This window comes from Podarcis vaucheri (genome assembly GCF_965113315.1).
Source record: "Podarcis vaucheri genome assembly, chromosome: 5".
NCBI classification, from domain to species: domain Eukaryota; kingdom Metazoa; phylum Chordata; class Lepidosauria; order Squamata; family Lacertidae; genus Podarcis; species Podarcis vaucheri.
The window spans coordinates 45432907-45455845 of record NC_138763.1 but is presented as its reverse complement, the minus strand read 5'-3'; positions in this window follow the sequence as shown (position 1 = coordinate 45455845).

Here is a 22939-nt window from a genome sequence, read left to right as displayed (position 1 = left end):
GGTTGGGAAAGAGTGTGGGAGCCTGGGATCGTGTCTGAATCCCCACCTTCAAAATATCTTATTGAATTTTGATACATAATCCTGACCCCCCACTCATAACCTTTGCTAATGAGGTAAGGAGAGGACTTTGGGGGGGGGAGCAGGTGTGTGGCATTGGGAATTCTGAAGCCATATGCTCACAGACATATGGACATTAAACTATTTATCATTTCTGCAATTTATTGCTTCCTCTCTGGGGCTGCTGGTGGCGGCCACTGGCTATCCAGTCCTCTTGCGGGCGACAATTACCTTGTTACCCTTGCTTCTCCTGTTCCTCCCATTTCTCTGTTGTTTTAGCACCTTTCTCTCTCCCTTACCTCTCCATCCTTCCATCACCTTTCCCACGGAAGAAACATGGGTTCTGACCACCACCAGCGCTCCATGCTACTTGTGATACATTATGTACATTGCTGAGGCTTAACACATTCTTTGGCTGTCTGGTGAACCATGTGCCGGCGCAACACAATTGGACCAGTCACAAAGAATGATGCCAGTGGCTAAGAGAGATGGTGGAGCATTGAGCCTAAGAGGCTGAGGTACAAATCTGGAAGTCTCCAGTATGAATTCTGTCTCTGTCATGAGCTCGCTTATGAAGTCATTGGTAAGACACACCTTTTTTTAGCTTCTGTCTTCCCATGTGCAAGGTGTTCACACAAACCTGCCCCAATGCACCTGTCTTTGGAGGCGAGGCAGGTGATGGCTGGTTCTTTTCCACTGAGTGTCCTGACTTTCCAGAGATGCTAGTCAAGCACTAGATTGGATGTCCTTTTGGTGCCATGCAAAGACATTTCTATTCGCCCAGACATTTCAGATTTCCCCCCAATTTTTTTTAAAAAAAACTTCAGAAATTAAAACAGCTGCAGTTGTGCTCTTTATATTAAGTTTTATATTGATTTATATATGTTACTGCTTTTACTTGTTTGTGAGCTGCTCTGAGAGCCCTTTAGACTGAAGTAGTGGGGCATTAGGAGCAAGAGGAGGATACTGGGTTGTTGTACAAACTGCACCAAGGTAATTTATGTGATGCACTTTGAATGCTCTTAAATGCAATATTAAATGCTAAGCATAATTGCAGTGCAATCCTAGGCATGTCTACTCTGATGTACATTCCCATTGAGCTCAATGGGATGGACTCGCAGGTCACTGTGTATATGAGTGTAGTATAGCTTGCAAGAGTCATGGGGGCAACAGCCCCTTGGTTTAGTTTAGAATGTCTTTAAATGCCCCATCTCCACTCTGCCAAGCATTCCACAACAGGGCACAGATTTCTCTTGGAACCTTTGGTTGCAACTCAGTCATAAGCATGTTTATGCAGAAGTCAAGTCCCACTGCGTTCAGTAGGACTTATTTGCTAATGAGTGAGCCTGGGAATTATTAACTTCAGCTCTTTCCCTCCACAGCACAGTTTCCCCAGTTTAATTCCCAGGTTCTACTCCTTGCAGGATATTGCGCTGACCTGGAATAACTCAGGCCATCCTTTGCTAAAGTGCAAAACATTTGTTTGTATCTTTTTCTTTCATGCCAAGTTGACTTAGCATCTTCCTCTTTCATATCCCTCCTCCCTCCTCCAAGCCTCCAGTGATCATGCAAATCAGTGAGGAGAGCAGGGGGAAATCTCATTCCAGCTGTAGTACTTGCTCCACAACCATAAGGGCCCCCTCAGTGGCATTTCTCCACTAAGCTTCCATTTCTCGCACTTAATCACGTGCGCACATCTGTGGGCTCCAGCGGAGTCAGCGAAGCAGGTAGCAGCAGGTGTAAGAAGCTGCTGAGTCTGGTTACACCATGGAAACCAGGGATGAAGTTAGAAGGGAAGTCGGGAGGGGGGTGCCCGCTGAGCTAAGCTGGGGGAGTTTGGTTGATCCTTGCAAAAGACGGAGCAAAGTCAGAGGCTTGAGTTGAAGCCGTCACGGTTGCACATCAGCAGGGGAATTTGCCTTTCAGTGCTCCAGTAGCAAACTGGAAATGTGGGTGAGGTTGTCTGAAAAATACAGTGGTACCTCGGGTTACATACGCTTCAGGTTACATACGCTTCAGTTTACAAACTCCACTAACCCAGAAATATTACCTCGGGTTAAGAACTTTCCTTCAGGATGAGAACAGAAATTGTGCTCTGGCGGCACAGCGGCAGCAGGAGGCCCCATTAGCTAAAGTGGTGCTTCAGGTTAAGAACAGTTTCAGGTTAAGAACAGACCTCCGGAACGAATTAAGTACTTAACCTGAGGTACCACTGTAAGTGCAATGTGGCACAGAAGTGCAATGTGCCCTTTACCTTTACCTTATTTTGCCTCAACTGGACCATGCGGGCAGCAATCTTCCTCTAAAAGTTGCAGAAGGTGACAAAAAAAATAAAGATTTGCAGCAAGTCTGTTTGGAATGTATAAGCAGGGATAGCCAATGTGGGGCTCTCCAGGTATGGTTGAACACCAAATCCCATCAGCCCCAACCCGCGAGGCCGATAGACTTGAGGATGTTGGGAGTTGAACAATATCTATAGGGCACCATATTGGCTACCCCTGGTATAGGCCCTTCCCTAGAAAAAAATTTAACAGATCTGAAAGTGGACTGAAGTTTGTGCTCACATTTGTTCATGAAGACACTGCTATCTTAATGTTGCCACGTGGGACAAAGGAAAACAAGCACCATGGGCTGATTGAATCCCCTTCCTGGGAGAACGCTAGGCATTCCATCCCTCTTTGGCAACAAACCTGTTTCCCCAAATATCAGGACTTTTTGTGTTAAGGTAAATGACAGGAAAAATACACTAGAAAGCAGCACTTGCTTTGCCACAACACCGTCTAGCCTTCCTGCAGACTGATTTGTTTGCAAGAGTGAATGCTCCTTAAATAGCCAACTTCATTTAATCTCCCTGCAAACAAATCCAGATGAATGTTCAATAAACAGGTCGTCTGGAAGCACCCGGAGTCTGCTTTTAATAGGGTTGCAAACTCATTTGTATATGCTACTTCCTTTAAACATATGCACATTTAAAATTGCCCATGGCCTAGCAGTCAGACAGTGATTTAAAAAAATAAGTCTAATTACAAAAAAAGGGGAGGGGAGAGACTCAGTCAGGCTAGCCTAAAACCAGCCAGGTGGCAACTATATACTCCAAGGGGCAAAAGGAGTGAAGACTGATGAGATAATGGTCGTAAAGTGCTTTGTGGTTTTTAAACTCCATGTAAATTGTTTCAGTTTTTGCTTTAACATTATGGATGGGCTGTTCGGAAAGGTAAGCTGGGGAAAGGCAGAGTCACTGAGCTACAGTGCATCTTGTTGCTTCACCATAGCACCTATTCTGAATCAGTTATAGCTGGGATTTTTCTGTAGTATTTGGGCTTAGTAAGATATATGTTCAGAGGGCAGCTTGGCACATTACAAAATACAGATGCAGATGGTACATAATCCATGCAGGAATTAGCATGGTAGGAAGGATAAACACCCACCATCTATTACACAATAGTTCAAAGCACTAACACCCTTGCTATATTTGAACATATTTCAAATAAACATCAAGCTTGTGAGGATACCTATAGGGACATGTGGGTGGCTTATATCAACTTATATATTTGAATTAAAAGTGCTGTATTGGTGGTTATTGTATTTTTAATGTGAGCTGCTTGGAGTTTTGTTTTGTATTTCTTTTCCATTCCTCTCTCTACTCCTATTTTCTTTTGCTTCGTTGTTAAATTTGTATGTGGATTAGCATGGTACACATATGCAAAGTGTAATGTGTACAAGCACAAGCTTAATTCCTCCATTGTAGCATGGTGAAATGGGCCCTCGCTGAAATGATGCATAACTAGGTATTTTCTTTTTCCATTCCTGTATATAATATGTACTGTAATCTTAAATCACTACCCTGGCTTCCTATCCCCAGGTCCTGAACAAGCTTCTCATCTTTACTTGCCCTAACTCTCCACTCTATTTATTTATGGCTTAATGCCACAATACACTTCTAAGCAGCGTTGGTCAGTCCTAACACGTCCTCTCCTTGTGGCTTCCACTCGTCTTTCCCTGCCAGCCTGAACTATCTGAAGACCTCTTCCTCCAGGTTCTGCCCTTTCTCTTGCCTTGCTCCTTATGCATGAAGCTACCTCCCACCATAGGGGCCACATTAACAGCAGGAGAAGAAGGAGCCAGCCACTGGAGCCACACCATGCTCTCCTCCATTCTTCGCCTCCGCACTTTTGGGATATCAAGGGACTGGCTCAGGATGCCCAGCTTTTTGCTACCTTTGTGCACACAGATACATCTACACTGTTCAGTACTGTGGTGGCCAATATAGCCAGCCACACATCTCTCTTTGCTTGCTTGCTTGCTTCCATACCATAGGGAAGAGTAAGGTTTGAAGATGAATTGGTAGAACTTTGACCATGTGACTGAAACCATCAGAAAGAGACATTGCATGGAGCGCTCAGGAGCAAGTTAGTAAAAGTCCATGATCAATGGCTAAAATAGTCTATGATAGGGAGATGTGATAATAGGCTTTAACAGAATGCAGACCCCACCGCACTGATATGAGCTAACACATTCCAGCACAGACAGGGTTAATCATTATCCACATTTATCCCCCATCTGCACACAGCTAGGGTTGCCACCCTACAGGGAGGGAGGGAGAGGGATGAGAGGAAGTATTTAGCCATGTCTAATTTGCATGCATTTCCATGTGTTCAGTCATGCAGATTTCCCATGGTTGCCTGTGCCGTAATGCACACTGCCCACCTGGCTTGTTCTGATACAAATTTACCACCGGCTGGTGCAAAAGCAAACTGATTCCAGGACCTGGATTCAGGCCGTGTGAAATGCACCATTGCGGAAATAGATAAAACGCCCAAGGTGGAGTCCATAGGAGCAGCTTTCAATGTAAAAGCTAAGTCATCAACGCTCTCATTTTAGGACTATAAATGTCTAGAAAGTGAGTTTTTTCTCCCTCTCTCATAATACTAGAACCTGGGGCCACCCGATGAAGCTGAATGTTGGAAGATTCAGGACACACGAAAGAAAGTTCTTCTCCACCCAGGGCAACCATGGAAATTGCTCCCATAAGAGGCGTGACGGCTGGCAACTTGAATGGCTTCAAAAGGAGGTTAGACAAATTCATGAGAAAACAGGGCTATCCATGGCCACTAGCCATGAAGATTATGTTCTGCCTCCACTGTTGGTGCCTGTAGACCTCTATAAACCAGTTGCTGGAAAGCACAGGAAGAGAGAGAGCTGTTGTGTTCAGGTCCCTCTTGCAAACTCCGCATAGGCCTTTGGATGGCCACTGTGAGAACAGGATGCGGGACTAGATGGGACTTTGGTCTGACCCAGCAGAAGAAGAAGAAGAGTTTGGATTTGATATCTCACTTTATCACTACCCGAAGGAGTCTCAAAGCGGCTAACATTCTCCTTTCCCTTCCTCCCCCACAACAAACACTCTGTGAGGTGAGTGGGGCTGAGAGACTTCGAAGAAGTGTGACTAGCCCAAGGTCACCCAGCAGCTGCATGTGGAGGAGCGGGGATGTGAACCCGGTTCACCAGATTACAAGTCCACCGCTCTTAACCACTACACCACACTGGCTCTCAGCAGGGCTCTGATTATGTTCTTATCTGGAGATCCTGTACTTGCTCAGGGCTTGCCCTCCCCCCAACAATGGTATAAATAGGTTGCACACAAAAGAGGCGGTTTAGCATGAAATACCCCTATGAAAGTCCACCCTGAAACTTTTGCAGGCACAAATGATATTGAAAGTGGCAAATGATACAGAAAGGACTACCCATTGCTTAGGACATCATGAGCACAAATCATTATGGCTACACCACAGAAACAGACACTTGAAGGGGCCCATGTGGGTGGTTGTTTGAAGGTTCCCTGCACCTGCACTATCAAGGGGGGAGAGACCCATCTGGTGAAAGAGCTGGAGTTTGTGGGTACAGATGCCGGTTGCTGCCTTCCTCACCACTATGGTGTGGTGTTAGGCATACTGCAAGGAGGCTATATGGATTCTTTTCTGGGGTAAATGTTTCTGCCTCATGCAAGAACTATAGAATTGTAGCGTTGGAAGACACCCCAAAGGTCATCTAATTCAACCGCCTGCAATGCAGGAATCATAGCTAAATAATCCATGACAGATGGCTACCCAACCTCTCCTTAAAAATCTCCAATGAAGGAGAGTCCACCACCTTCCAAAGCAGTTTGTTAACACTGTCCAGCAGTGAGATGGCACATTTTCGATGATTTGGCGCATTTAAAGGCAGTTTACCCAAATATTACCATTTTATGGTCCTCGCTGCTTGAGAGGAGGATTTGGAGGGATTGTGTGAGCCCCGCGGGAATCAATAAGGCTAGAAAGGTCTTGGAGCGGGCTGTGGAGCGTAGAGTGGCGGATCTGGGTGGGTGTGTCATAGGTCACCCTGGCATCCAGTTCAACAATGAGGCCCTCTACAGATGGGATGGCGTGCATCTGTCAGATGCAGGAAACGATATGTGGTTGGGGGACATCAGTGCAGGGATTAGGGATTGGTTGCGAGTTTGAAGGTATTGGCGGCGAGCTTTGCTCGGGTGGCGGTTAGGCATTGGCATGGGGCAATGGTTAGACAAATGGAGGGGGGAAGGGAGCGCCATCACCTTCCCCCAATGTGAATGGGTAGTCCGGTAGAGGACTCCGGGGGGCGTGGCCTTGTCCGAAGCCTTGCGAGGTTGGGCCCCCGGCACGCCCCCGAGCGGTGACACCCGTGGGATCCTAGTTGCCGTACTTCAACAGGACTCCCGCGGTTCTTGTTCAACCCTTCCCGGTCACCATGCCGGGTAGTCGATAGGAGCCAATGCCTAAGGCCAATACCTTCAATTTTCGTAATCAATAAAGTTGTGGCCATTTACGCCCATTAACCTTACATCATTGTGTCCGTGTCTTCATTTCAATGGGGGAGGTGACTTGCCACGCAAAGCCCTTTCCGCCCCTGCAGCGGAGAGGGTGTTGCGGGCAGGATCCTCCTCCCACTTCCGCGGGGGCTTCCCTTGCCCCCGCGAGACTTGGGGGAATCCCCGGGCGTGTCTGCCACCCAGCCCGCCAATCGGCGGGCGGGGGAGGCGTGGCCCGGGCTATTTAGGGCCAGGTACGCCCGGGGACCGCCCTCTTTTCCCCTTGCCCCAGCTGCAGAGCGGTTTTCCCATCCCTCCCACCCTTAGTTTAGCTAGACTTGGCCTTGCTATGGACTCCGGTTGGTCGCCGCAAGGGGCCTGGTAGGAATTTTTCCAAGTTGGCGCAATTTCTTGCCTTTTGGTTTTTTCGCCTACCTCGTAGCAATCGTCACAACTTTCTCGGTATTGGCGGTTAGGCATTGGCATGGGGCAATGGTTAGACAAATGGAGGGGGGAAGGGAGCGCCATCACCTTCCCCCAATGTGAATGGGTAGTCCGGTAGAGGACTCCGGGGGGCGTGGCCTTGTCCGAAGCCTTGCGAGGTTGGGCCCCCGGCACGCCCCCGAGCGGTGACACCCGTGGGATCCTAGTTGCCGTACTTCAACAGGACTCCCGCGGTTCTTGTTCAACCCTTCCCGGTCACCATGCCGGGTAGTCGATAGGAGCCAATGCCTAAGGCCAATACCTTCAATTTTCGTAATCAATAAAGTTGTGGCCATTTACGCCCATTAACCTTACATCATTGTGTCCGTGTCTTCATTTCAATGGGGGAGGTGACTTGCCACGCAACTCTTACCATCAGAAAGTCTTTCCTAATGTTTAGTCAGAAACTCCATTCTTGCCATTTAAAGCCATTGGTTTGGGTCTTCTCCTCCAGAGCAGCAGGAAAATGAACCTGGGCTGATTTCCATCATCCTTGTGTTCCCCCTGTCCCTGCATTCCTTTAACAAGTGGGAATAGGCAGCAGTGGTGTGTTTGTTGTTGTTGTTTAGTCGTGTCTGAGTCTTCGTGACCCCATGGACCAGAGCACGCCAGGTCAGACACTCCTGTGGTGTGCTTAGTGGTGGACAAATGCTAGTCAGCATGTTATCTGAACTTGAGGGTAACAAAAACGGTGTTGTGGGGAATACCAGGACTGCTAGTCCTAGCCTAAGCAAGAGAGCACATTCTCAGTGAGGGGCTATTCTTATATGGCCACACCCTGGCTACCTAGTGCCACAGTGCCCTCTTCTGGACAGAAAACAGAGCTGCTTCTCTTGGCTCTTAGCTTCAGGTGACAGGTCTTGGTTTCAGAGGTGGCCAGTATGGAATTTTACACCTATAGATGACTTTTAGGGGAGGGCAGAGAAGGCTCTATGAAGTCTCCAGTGTATATTGATTTGCGATAATTCCCCTTGTGGAAGTTTGAGCAGGACCCTCTTGTCGGAGAAAGTATCAAGGGTAGACCACTTGCATGTTGCCTCAGAGTTGCATCTAGCTATGTAATGTGTCCAAACACCTCTCCAGGAACTGCTGTATAATAATTTTGCTCTTCTCTCTCCAGCATTCCTCTACCATCAGCTGCCTTGAAGGATGATCTGCGCTACCATTCTCCTGTAGTTCCTTGGGGTGGGTGTGTATCAAGGCAACTACACCTGAACTGGGGTGGCTGGGGAGGAATGGTTGAGGGGGGAAGGAAAGGGAGGGGTTTGCTGTGCACTCTGCAAATTCTCTCTCTCTCTCTCTCTCTCTCTCTCTCTCTCTCTCTCACACACACACACACACACACACACACACACACGGCTGGTTAGGCACTCACATGTTTCCTCTCTCTTCTTGCCTTCTCCCTGCAAAAGAATTATGTAGCATGAAGGGAAGCAGGCGCCACCATCTTGAACTGAGAGTGAACTTTGCTTTCTACATATAAATACAGATAGCAATCACACCCCAATCAGCGTGCAGGCTTCAGGGCATCGTCTCAGCAACTCTAACTTTCCCATTACGATAATGTGATTTTCACTCAGTCTGTAATATCACCAGCCATGAATAAAACAACTGGCTCCCTCTCTCTCTCACTTTCTCTGTCTTTCACTCCCCTCACATTCTTTGCATACTAATGACAGCTCAGCAGCGCTCAGCAACACCAGAGAGTTATTCCGCCTTTTACCTGCCCCAGATGGAGAGAGGGGCGTCATCTGCCAGCACTGCACATCTCACCTGGAGCCAGCTTAGAGATGACAGAACAGCAGCAGGGCAGAGTCGATAAGCCCAACTGTGAAGCTTTTTCCCCTTAAGTGATGACTTCTAGAATTTTTTCCCCTTTCGAAGTGCTGGCTTCTGCAATCTCTCTTTCGCTTTCCTTCTCTGCGAGTGATGGTTGCTCTCCCAAGGCACGGTTGCCCTTCTCATCAGGCAGGAGGAGCTGTGTCTGGGAGTGCTAATAACATAGAATTGTGCTGCAAGTCCTATTGAATTCAGTGGGGCTTACTCCCAGGTAAGTGGGGTTCGGACTGCAGCCATAGTTTATTATTTTATTTTTTAACCACTATAGGGTAAAATCTTCAGGTGCCAAGGTAGTGTCGTGGGCTCTCCTTCACCCAAGGTCACCCCTTGTGCTTCTCAGCTGTCTGAGTGCTTCCTAATCTATCTAGCCCAAATTACCTTTCAAAGTGTGGTTGGCTGGGGCTGATGGGAGTTGTAGTCCAAAACTTCTGGAGAATCCAAGGGTGGCTGAAGGTTGCTTTAATTACTGCTTATCTGAGAGAGGTAAGATAGCTTGTCTGAAAATAATTATTGGCAGGCAATAACTTTTTTGACATATGTGGCTATCAACCCTTTCCCACGCAAAACTATCAAGCCATCATATCCTTAATCAGAGACAGTTCTGTGGTTCATATTTCTTCAGGGTGCTGGATGTAAAGAAACTAAGCTGGGCAAAATACATTTCTGGTGGCTCATTCCCTTTGAGATTTCCTATAAAGCCTCATTCAGAATCCAACCAGCAGAGTAAATTTCCTCCTTCTGTTCATCAGTTTGAACAAGTTCATTCACTAATGGGTAGCAACTTCCAAGAAGGGTAGCTGAAATATGTTACTCAGTGTTGCAGCAAAAACAACTTAGCTTCTGCAGTGATAAATTTGTGAGTATTTAAGGTGCTCCAGCAATCCTTGTTGTCTTTTCTAAAAGGAGAAGAAATGAATTGTAAGAAATGTCATGCACGGGTAATGCTATGATGCAGAGAAGAAAAGGTAGAAGTGAAAATCTAAGAATTAATAAAAAGAAAAAAGAAGCTGAGGCAGAGAGTTTATCCTGGAAAAAAACCAAACCAGCGATTTTATGATACTATATTTTTAAATAGTACGGTATTGTGCTGTTTTATGAACAGAGGACTAAGTTATTGGGCAGGCTTATGTGATAAAAAATAAATAAAAACAGTCATTTCCCCCTGATTATAGACTGGACTGCAGTTGGGTGTATTATTGATCGATTGGTTGACTGGTTATATTTCTTGCCACCCTTTACTAGGCATTACAGTATACACAAACACAATACACTTAACAGCAATAAACAGTAACTCCACCCCTGCAGTTCCAACAGAGGTAAAATGAAGAAGCTAAGGAATGCCCGTTCCATTAAGTCAGGCACATTGCATTCATTGCGGGGTTTACGCAAAGAGCCAGATAGGCTGCCCAGACACTGTTCATTTATCCAGGGCCGGCTCTACCATTAGCTAGAGTGGGGAAGTTACCCGAGACAGCAGATGCTGAGAAGAGGGAGTGAAGAGTGATGCAGAGGCCTGTCCTGCACCCCCTACCAAAGCTAGCCTACTACCACCATGTATGATGGGAGGGAGACACTATCCCCAGTGTTGAAATAAGAGTCAGCTGCCAGTCTAGCTGGCTTCTGTATGTGGAATGTGTGTGTGTGTGTGTGTGTGTGTGTGTGTGTGTGTACCATCTAGTCCTCCTCCTTGGGCAGCAAATGCTTGTGTTAGCCCTGCATTCACATATCGTGATCATGCACATATTATTGCCGCCCCCCATGTTAATGTCTTTTTGTTTTTTAAGGAAGCTGCCTTACACCAGCTCAGGCTATGTGTCAATTTGGTTCAATACTATCTACTCTAACTGGCAGCAGATTCCAGGAATTACACATAGGACCTTCTGCATGCAAAGAATGTACTGCTCTATAGGGTAAGTCTGAATGGCTGCTGTCTGGAAATCTTGATCCATAATCCTCAAAAGTCTATTTCTATTGAACCAAGTTTGAATTAACAGCAATGTTAACAATGGACGGCTTTAATAAGGATAATGGGAGCTGGGAAAGGGCTGGCTGTACTTGTTCTGTTCTCATTTGGCTACTACTCCCCGTGACTTGAAATGAGAAAAGAATGTTCAAAATACATTTTCTCTTTCCGCTGGTCCTGGCACTAAGCAGATATACTCTTCAGCCAACCATCCCTCAAAGCCATGTCATGCTATCCTGCGCCACATGATGCTTTTAACCTACTTGAGATCTGGCTCAAGACATTTTGCTGCCCAGGGTGGAACAGCAAATGGAACCTTACCCACCACAGTCAAGGGACATAATACCTTTGATCAGTGCTTTTTTTCTGGGGGGATACATGGGCACTGGCGGAGGAACAGGGGTGCAGGCAGCACGCCACACTCCCGGGACGTGCGACAGCCATGCCCCCGCCTGCTCTCCACCCCCTGCCCGCTGGAGCTTGAAGCTCCGCCACTGCGCAGGGGTGCACATACCCCTAAACATTTTGTGAATCTTTCTACTTTTGTCCATTTACCGTATTTATTTTCCCCGATTTGAACAATAAAACGGTGATTTTCTTGAGTCAAAATGAGAGTACCACTAAATGTTTTTTAAGAAAAAAAGCACTGCCTTTGATCATGCATAGAATTGGCTCTAAAGGAACGCATTATTTCAGAACAGTATCTAGTACTGTTTTGTGTGCCTCTTCCCATCAGGCTAAATGGAATTCCACCAAACCTGAAGAAGCGAGGTGGGTACAGAGATGAATATTTGCTATAAGGTACAGTACAGCTTATGGGTTTATGTATGTTTTGCCCCCAACTTTTTTCTGAATTTACCTATATAGGAAATTATTTGTGCAGCCTGATCCTATCCATGCAGAAGAAGAAGAGAAGAGTTCGGATTTGATATCCTGCTTTATCACTACCCGAAGGAGTCTCAAAGCGGCTAACAATCTCCTTTCTCTTCCTCCCCCACAACTCTGTGAGGTGAGTGAGACTGAGAGACTTCAGAGAAGTGTGACTAGCCCAAGGTCACCCAGCAGCTGCATGTGGAGGAGTGGAAACTCGAACCCGGTTCACCAGATTACAAGTCCACTGTTCTTAATCACTACGCCACACTGGCTCTGGAGGTTTAGCACAGGAGAAATGGGCAAGGGAGTTGCTGCCTTTCCCTGGCCACTGCACCTGCCCCCTGAAGCAACTGCCTGTTATCTAATGACAGGGCCAACCCTCCGTTTCTAAGCAGAAATTCCACATCCACTTTTAGACCCCAGATTCAAATTCCCATTCCCATTTGCACATACAGCTGATTTGATTCCTCATGCATCCTTATCTCCACATACATAGTGGGAGACCGAGCAGAGGGTTTGAGGAGCACATTCATCAGAACATTCTGTAACCCAAGTCAGTGGCCACAAACCTTTCCAGAACTTCCACCATTAATCTGCAGCACCAAAGGGTAATCCTTAACACATGTCTAGAAGCACTCTATGCTTTCTTGTTACTTCGCACGCAGACTTTGGTCTTTCAAATTTCAGTGGTGCTCCGTGCAAGGCCCAAATTTTGCGTCTCCCCCCCCCACACACACACCTCTTGCCTTACATTTTGCTCAATTCACTGCATCATTGTGTGAATTAGTGTAACACACTGCAGCATCCCCTAGGCTCAGTGCCTAGTGAGGTGGAACCGGTCACGCTGCTCCAAATCCATCTCTGATTCACACGTTGGAAGTCTAAGTCAGTAGAAGAATCTAAATGTTGGATTCCAACTTCCATTAGGCCCAGCCTGTAGGTATTATGTGTTTTTTCCAAGCTCTTGGGGCTATTCCCTCAGTGTTTCAGCACACAGCTGTCATTTAGAGGGCATTAAACATCAGTACAGATGTGGAGGAGATTAAGCAGCAAATATTGAATGTTAAGGATGATGTGTGCAGTGTGCAGGCAGAGTTACCCAAACCAATCTATGCTCTGGAATTTGTTGTTGTTGAAGTAATATGATGAGTTCCTGCAGTTTTGGAGCTGCTTTCTGCACAGTTTCAATGCAGGCCCCTGTATTCAGAACAAACTTTCCAGATTGAAGTACAAAGCTGTGTAGGGGGGGGGGAATAGTTCTGTATTTTAGGGAAGAGATTATTAACTGCCATAGTCTCAAGGAGTGAGTGTTTGGCTACATAAGTAAGCGTGCAGCTGTAAGAACTTCACTGTTCTGCGACTATATGGAATTGGCAGAAATGACTGGCAGAATCCGAGACCAGGGAGAAGAGTTGGTGAAAGAAGACTGGAAGAAATTTAAAGATTATTTACAGAAATATTGTAAAATTAATGAATGTTAGAAGGATGTTGGATAGAAACTAAGGGGTTTCCAGCTGTAATGCTTTAGGAGATACGGGGGGGGGGGAAGGTTTATAAATGGGTAAAAGCTTAATGGTTAGGATTTGCTGAACTAACAAATTGAAGTGGAATATAAAGAAGGGAGGTATGAGGAGGTCTGGGGAAATAAGCGTAAGAAAGATATGTTATGGAATTTTATTTGGTTTTTAACTGTTTTTATATTGTATTTTGTATTTTGTTTTTTTCTATTTTTTATTCTTTTCATTGTTATATTTTAAAAAACTCTAATAAATATCTTTTTTTAAAAAAAGAACTTCGCTGTTCTGGTGCTCAACATGTGCTCAGGCCCAGCATTAACATACTAATATATATGGCTCCAGCGAGAAGGCCAGATCTCTTATCTCCCCTGCCACATTTACGGCCCCAATTTGACAGCTGGGCAAGCCTACCCACCTGACAATAAACCGATGTCGCAATCATATCAGGTGACACAGCACTCTGAAGTCCCGAGGATCAGCTGTTTGTTGGAACTTCAAAGTGCTATGCAGGGCTGTCTGCAAGCAGGGCACTTTGCAAGCATTTGGGGCTTCTGAAATGTCACTCATCAGTTGATCATTGGGACTTAAGAAGGACTGCATGTGGGGCTGCTGAAGCACAAATGATCAGCTGATCAGCAGCGCTTCAAAAGCCCAACCCAGTTTTAACCTTTTAACCTGACATACCTGATGTCATATATGATGTTAAGTGATTGGCAGGTGGGCATGGCTTGGTAGGCCAAATTGGGAGGTCTTGCTGGCCTAATTAGGTGAGCTGGCTGGAGATTCCACAACACTGGTGTAGAATAAAAAAATGTGGAATCTTTATTTCTTACAATTGGAAAATATTTTTCGGGGGGCCACAAAGAGCCAGAAAAATTGCTTTGGGGCCCACATTCAGGCCATGGATGCCAATTAGCACTTCATGAGCTAAACTAGAAGCCTAGATTCATTCATTTAAGGAGTGAAAGAAACCCCAATCATTCAACCTGAGAGGAATCTTCTCAAGGTTTTACTCACCTATTTGGCTAAAACATTCTTACTTGAATGTTGTCTAGCATTATTTCAGTGATATACATTACCTCTCTAAGTGACTCCATCACAGCATTTATGATCCTCAGTGTTAAGCATGCTTTATCTCATATAGCACCAGCTCTTTATATAGAATTAGGCTGGCTGCCTATTCATTTCAAGGACTATTTTCAGGTGCTGATCTTGACCTTTCAAACACTGAATGACTTGGGACCAGGTTAACTGAAGGACCAGCCACACCAGAACAAGCCTGACCAAACTCTGACATCAGCATTGGTGGTGGGTACCAAGGAACAGCCTTTTCAGTAATGGCCCCACATCTTTGGAACTTCCTCCTCAAGGATGTACGTCTTCATTGCTGGGTTTTAGACCAGCTCACTTTCAACTAATTTGAAGTGTTTGCACGGTGGGGATTAACTGCTGTGCTGGGAAATTGTAACCACCACTGGTTTTTTTATTCTGAAATGATATTTTGTAGCATTGTTGTTTTATGGTATTGTGTTTTGATGCTTTCTTAAAAAAATAAAAATAAATTCTAAACTGCCTTGCAAGGGCAGTAAGCCCTGAAGGATGGGATGAAAATTCATCAAATAAATAAGTATTTTATAGCTGCAATTTGTCCAGGTGTTGAAACTTAATTCCTCCATATTAGTTTGGCCAGCATCCATTATGTCATCTCTTTTTCTATTTCTTCTTTTACCCTCATTTACAAACTGAACTGATTTTGCCCATTAAAACTGCAACCTTGCCTATGCATGTGTGAGTTCTGAACTGAAAGTGGCTTCTCTTTATGCATAACTATGCAAAGACTGTCGCCTCAGGAACACTTCTTATATTATCACAGTGTCACAGTTTCCATCAACGAACATCATCGCGTCACGTGGCAATGGCTTTCATAACATGTGCAAAGACCTCATACTGTGGTTAAGTACTGTTGTTTGAAAAAAATCCGTCTCCATGCCAGCACCCCTCTACTTTCACAGGAACTGCTGATGTGGGTAAGATCCTTCACTTGAGAGCACTGACCCATGTGGCGAGTTCCTTACATGTGTCATAGTAGCTAGAGCATTTCCCACACAGAAGCATTACTGGGCAACATCCATGCTGCTGCAATATCATGCCAAGCAGCCATAAGCCATTAGCTGCAGCATGTTATTTATGAAGCCTTGAATCACTCTCACAGTTCTTTCTTTGCGCACCCATTATTTGAAGTCTTTTTCATAAATGTGAGCAGGCAAATGGAGCACATGATTCTAGTAACTTCTCAGCTTTGTTTCTGCACCTCAGTGCAAGCACTTTCCATCCCTGAACATAATTTCCTTTTAATAATGCATCATATTAGCTGTACTTGGCACAGCATTACACTGGGAGCTCATTCCTAGTGGTCTATCTGCTGTGACTGGTAAATTGTTTTCTTTGAGACCACACTTTACAGTCACCTGCAGCCCTGGGTTCTGCTAGACAGCCATTACTTTCGAGAAGTGCCTGAACTGGGACTCCGTTCCATATTTGTTTGTTTTTCATCCATGGAAGAATACCTGTGGAGGAATGCACTTGAAAAGCAGTATGTCAGAATGAAAAAGATCTATGAGGGTTTTTGCAAGAAATATCTATGAACAGGACAAAGAAATGTGCATTCTGCTTGTGTATTCCCCCCTGCCCTGAAAATGTTGTGACAATTTTGCACCCTCCATGGGTATTCTTGCCGTAAGGTTGCAAGTCATGGTGACTTACCAAATCACAGAATCATATACTTGTAGGGTTGGCAGGGACCACAAGCGTCATCTAGTCCAACCCCCTGCGATACAGGAATCTTTTGTGCCTGTGCCATCATCCATATGTACATAGAAAGCAGGAGGGGCAGGGAGAGAAGTGCAGCTAAATTGTTTTCTAGCCACATCCAGAAGGTCTCACAGGGGAAGTAGCCAACCTGTTCTGGAGGTGACAGGTATTTAGTTTTGTTGGCTAGCTCAGGAAGGAATGAGCAAGACTTTCCTACTCTGGTGGCTGGAAACCTTTCCTGTTTTCATTTTGTTTGTTTGTTTGCTTGCTTTTTGGAGCAATAGCCTGCTTGCAAGAAAAAGCCTCCTTGCGTATGTAAGGTAAGAGAGCCTGGAAAATGGCACAGCTGAAGAAATAGTATAGAAGGCAGGGGCTGAGGCAGGAGGAGAATGTCAGAAAGGGAGCCAGGAGTCAAGAAGGAAATGGAGGAGGGGGGCAACAGCCTCCTAATTACTGGAGTAAGGCCGTAAGTGCCCTCACCATACACAGTCTTACTTTACTCATTTTTATTCCCCTGCTGAACCATCTTTTGGTGTCCACCACCCGTGTGACAGAAGCTGCAGTCCATGTGGAGACCTCAGCGTCTCAAGAGACGAGACTTCCCCCTCTCAAGCGGAGCATTTTGAGCCAAATTACCATGCTGGGCCCAAGGTGTAATTGAGAAACAATCAAGGAGCGGAGAAAGTGTTTTCAGAGTTAAAGACTGCAAGTGTGCAAGGTAGAGGAGCCACTGACATATTGCACCCCACAGGGAGCAATTACTGCTGTCTAGGCCTCGGCCGTTTCTCACAGAGGGCCTCCATTCCCCCTTCCATTACAGGGCAGCGGGTGATGTGGGTGGGAGGGGAGGTTGGATATAAAACCTGCCACCCCCACCGCACCCCGCCAAAAAGAGAGGCCAGGCCCCGGGATCCACGTGGCTGGGGAGCTAGGGTCACTCCCCGTCGGAAGTGGCATCCGTTCAGCTCCCCAGCAAACCCCCAGCGAAAGGCAATCAGGCTCACCGCCGCCCGGCTAATTCCGAGGGTATAAAAGCAGTAATGAAATTCACGGCAGGATTAGCCTCTCCATCCAATGGGCCGGCGCAGCGGTGACATCGCTTGCTTCTCGCCCGAATGTAACACACCAATCTAATTTACGTCGTGTAGCGAGCGGGAATGAAATGTTCATAAAGAATGGCTGCATCTTGTCACCTTAACTGCGGCCCCGGGCTCTGAGGCATCTGTCAGGCAGAGGAGAGCTGAGGAAAGCGGGGCCTGCTTTGCTGAGCAGGGGCCTGCAGAGGGGAGGCGGGCGGAGGGAAAAGCCAGGTTTTATAGATGCTACTTGGGGCTGGTGGGGTGAGGGGAAGCGGATGTGAGAGTTCATCACAGGGGATGGGCAGGCAAATGGAAGGTGCCCGTGCACACACAGATATGTGCAAAAGGGTGTCTTTGCTAGCACATATGATTGGGGGGCAGGCAGTTCACACAACCATGAACAGCATGGACAGACGCTTTCTCCATCCTCCACAGTTCCTGACCAGGTCAACGTTGTTCGTTTCATTTTGTTTCGCTATTTTCACAAACCACACTTTCTTCTAAAGTCTAGCAAGGCAACGTTCAACTTAAGAACATGATCTTACTACAATTACGGGATATAAAATAGCTACCAATAACATATCAATGAAAGGTGGCTGGTAACAGGGTAGAGAGAACAGGTCATATGAATGATGGATTTGGACACTGCAATAAAATTCAGAATGTCTAGAAGGTTTGTGTTGGCCTGGAAAAACAGCAACAGTGCTTTGCATTTCTGTCAAGTGATTCAGAGAACCTCTTTGTTGTGAGAATGATGCAAGCAAGCAAACAAAAACACCTATCCGACATCCAGGTATAGGGTTGTCTAGCGACTTGGTGGCGGGTCTCAGTATCACTGAGACATGTCACAAAAGCTCATGTGGTGTCCAGAAAGTATAAATAAATACTTGGTGTGTGTGTGTGTGTGTGTGTGTGTAACACTTAACAGCAAATCCAGAAAGAAGCAAATGAAGTTTAAAAGCAGCAAGCAATTTGCTGCTTCTATTTGGGATGTTGGGGAAAGTATGTTCCCCTGGTCCATGTTCTTTTCTGAATAAACAGTAAGAGAGGGGAAGGACCAGAGAAATATACTTTCCCCTTGCACCCCAAATATAAAGATAGAACTTGAAATGCTCCACTCAAACAAAAAAGGAAGCAGATTTTGTTATGACGAAACAGGCATAACTACCCCCACCTTGCTTTCTCGCATTTGTGAGGGCATGGTAAATTTTAGCCCACAATACAGCTATAACCTATCCGTTATATATAACCTGTGTAACTATTATCAGAGAGGTGTTGTGAAAGTGATCAAGGATGCTTCTATGCAGCAGTTCATTGTGTACTTGGTGCTGCTCACACACAAGCATTTTGTGCAGCATCCCGGTGACACTGTCATCTTCAAAATGCCACCCCATATTCCCCCTCCCCTCATTTATTCTAGATTTGCCTTTTTCACCACACCACCCCCCATAAAGTTGCTTGTTTTGTTTTTTTACAAAACAACGCTGGCAACATACATTTGGATAAAATGGAAGGAAATGTGAGGTGGCATTTTGAAGAGAATGAAGTAGTGCAGACGCTATGGAAAGCTTCCACAATAAGCTGCTGGGTGGAAGCACTCAAAGAAGTAAGCAGTTGCCTGCCTCCATCTTCTGAGGAAGTGTTGGGAATTTCCTCAAATGAATTGAGATTAATGGCTCATCCCAATCAGAGCAGGGAGATAGTGTGCCCTGCCCCACAAGAAAGGAGAATCCTGCAGAAAGCATCTATTCCAGCAGGGTAGGAACAGGCACTGATGGAGTGGGGCATGTTAGCTATCAAACCTCAAAACAGGCTCTAGCCTTGCATTGACATCTGTGGAGGGAGCTGCACTTGAATATCTTCTCATTCTCATGACATATCCTTGCAGCGAGTTTGCTTCCATGGCTGTGTATTGGGACATGATGTGATGGCAGGAGGAAACATTTGCATGCATTCTGGAGTGTGTGTCTTTCTCTGGCTGCGCACTTGCATCATGGCACGGGGATGCGTGTGCCTTTGCAGTACCCTTCTGCCCTCTGGCTCACTCCTGCAGCCTTCTGCACATTTCCTTGCCGTTAATTTCCCGGGATCCAAATGGCTTGCAGCCTGCTGTGGGATGGGAGTTTCTCTTCCCTGACTCTTCAGTCAGAAAGTTTGCAGCAGTAAAATAGCCCTTCCCGTTGCGTTCAGAGTAATAGCATTTTGGTGTCCGGAGGCGAGTTGGCAAGACAACAATAAACTTTATTAAGAGCAGGAGATTAAATTCTGTGGCGCTTAATTGAAATAGCATGAGTGAGCTGAGAGGGGGTGAAAGAGGGTCCTGCTAAGTTCCTCTAAAAACCCCTTACCCACCGCCCCATCTCCTCCATGGGAGGTCAAGTTGCAAAGAGCAAGACTCCAAGGAGGAGATCAAGGCATTGCAGGTTTGGGCCTTATTGCCTGGATTATTAAAGCCAATGCAGGAAAATGTACACAAAAGGAAGAAATTCCCCTCAGATGTCTCGTACGGGCAGCCGTGCCACAATCCCAGTGGCTTCAGGACCCATGACTGCATATTTAAAGTGTAATAAACATTTAATTAAGGAGAGGAAACCCCTTTCAGCTTAACATGTTGTCTTAAGGACTTCCCATGTTCACACAAGCTCCAGAATGTTGGGAAATTACAGCTGTTAAAAGGCCACAACCATTCCACTTTACAAGTGCCCAACTGGCAGTAAATATCGCCCCAAATTCAGCCTGAACCAATGGACCTCTCCTATACCGCCAAGTTTCAAACCAGTCTGTTGAACATTTTTATAAGCTGTAGAACTTACTGCCCACCCCCCAATTTGCTATTATGGCAGGATGCAAATCAGCCAAATTTCGCTATTACAACTGTGGCCCTATAATTTTAATCATAGTGAAGACCTTTACAATTTTTTTCTCCGTTCATCCTGCAACAGTAGTGTCACCTGTAAGGTCCTTTCCATATAAACATGGACAGCATGCTACAAGGGCATTCTAGCCGCCACATGTAGGGTGATACTAGATACAGTGGTGAGGGCAGGATTCCTGTACATTTAACTTTTGTGTAGCAGAGGGAATTTTAGCAGGCTCCGTTTTTCTCACCTCTGCTCAACAAGGGGCACCTGTCAAAAATCTCTCTTCTGCACAAGTATTATATTAGATGTCTCTCATATATCTGAATATGCCCCAAAGTCCTTTACAGCAATGAAATCATAATATCCCTCTTATATTTAAGAGATTTTATACAATCTGAATAGATGCAGTGCTGTAGCCAAGGGGAGGCTGAGGCAGACAAACCTCTCTAGAATATTTGTTCCATGCCCCTTCTTTGAATTTTCAGCTTTTATTTAAAAAACAAAAAAATAAGTTTCTAGCCTATCTACTTTATAGAGGAAATGTTCAGGCACAACACAATTCCAGCCAATAGCTCAATAAGGATTAAATCTGGTCGCGGTTTCTGTTCGGTTTTTGACCAGTGAATGAGAAAGTCATTGCCATATTTGATGAGCATTTGGCAATTATTGATTGGTTACATGAAAAGTATTTAATTAACTTCAAACATGTCAGGCTACTTGTGTTTAGGGGCCTCTTCTGTCACATTGATTTCACAATCCCTTCTCAGTGTATGTAAGTCACTCTCCCCCTGACAAGGGACAGGCTAGAGCTGTGTTTCCCAGTGAAAGTTGTACAGGGAAGAAGTGGACAGCCTCCAAAGAATTAGAGCAAAATCAAGCTAAAGGTTCACGCAGGACAGATAGCCAATTGCATTTTTTAAAACAGGTGAATAGCTACAAGGCTAGTACAATCTATACATGCTTATAGCACAAGCCTAATTGTGTCTACTCATTGAATTCAGTGGAGTTTACTCCCAGGTGCATGGGGTTAGGCTTGCAGCCTTGCTGAGAACGAGTTCAGTGAAGCTTACTCTCAAGTAAATCTGTGTAGGATGTGAGCCTTAATTATTTTCCCTGCATATGAATAGTACACTGGAGGAGTACACTCCTCTCTAACAAAATGATTTTTAATCCCAAAAATGGCAGTACTATAGGCATGTAGGGTTACAAGACTTCAAACCACTCATCCCCTAGGGGAGCTATTTGAATGGCGCATGTCAAATGGGAAACAAGTGAGCATTTATTGTTCACCATGTTGTGCAGAAAGGCCCTAAAACACCAATATTCCCATTTTTCAGATTAGAAACTGAGACAAGCTGGAACCGAAAGAGAGGTGCTAACTGCAAAAGGCCATGGGGAGACAGCTATTTATGTTTGTTATGTATATTTTCTGTTCTGTTAACTTTTTAAAATAACCACTACAGTCTGCTCTGGGCCTTCAAGATAGGACAGGATATATTAAAAAATCTAATAAAAGATAACAGATCAATTGGTCCCAGAATCAATCATACCCCGTCTGAAGAGGGCAATACCTGCCATAGCTCTTTAGGTACCTGAATTTGCTTGTTTTCTCTTCTCTTGCTTTCCATTTGTGTATCATGTCTATTAGACTATAAGGTATCCTTTTTGTATTGCCAACTGATCTGAGTGCATTGAAGGAAAGGTGGCTTTAAAATGTAGTGAATAAATAAACAATAATTGAAACTGCCTGCCACATATTTTTTTGTTGCCACTTTTTTAGTCTTTCTTCTCCTATTAGTATCTGACCTGGATTACAAGTCCTTTAGCAACAGGAAAGGTCTTTGGAACAGGATGGAAATCCTTTTAAAAAAATGTTTTTGATTGAAAAATAAATGCAGGCCACCCAATGAGTTCGTAACTGAATAAGCCTTTGCACTCAGGTTTCTCGGACTCAAAGGGAAGCTATTTTCACTGGATCACTTTGGCTTCTTTTATATTTCAAGGTTTCATTCTCCGCCTCCATTGTTCATCATAGCACATTTCTGACCTAGTAAATTATCATCTATCTCCTGTTTCCGCAGTCTGGCACATCTTCTTCTCATTGCTTTTTGATGACACATCTTGTACAGCCCCTAATGAATTGAGGAGGCATTTTTTTCTCCCTGATTTCATTCCTACGCAATGGCAGCTTTGCGACTGAAAAATTACTTAGATGCTATGAGCTTGGATATAACATTTCGAATTAACTGATGATGCCTTCCACTAACAGTGAAAGACATTTTGAACCCTGGCTTTCTTTTATTGCTTCATGGTGGTAGAAGAATGGGCCATTTCAGGCTTTTAAAATGGATTTCTGTTACATTTTGCTTTTTAATGCTTTCATGCACTGACACAGGTAACCAAACCTGGATTCCAAATTTGGCAAGAGTATTAAATCCACACAAGGAAAGTTATCTGTTGCAACCTTTTGTTTTAGCAACCAAAGGGTTTATTCCTAGCGTAAACAGATAAGGTGAGCAGCAGCCTGCTTCATCACCCTACAGTATGAGGATCATATGCACTCAATTAGTTTTACGTAATCCCTTCATCCTGAATTAGCAACTGCGAAGGCCGATATATGCATCAGG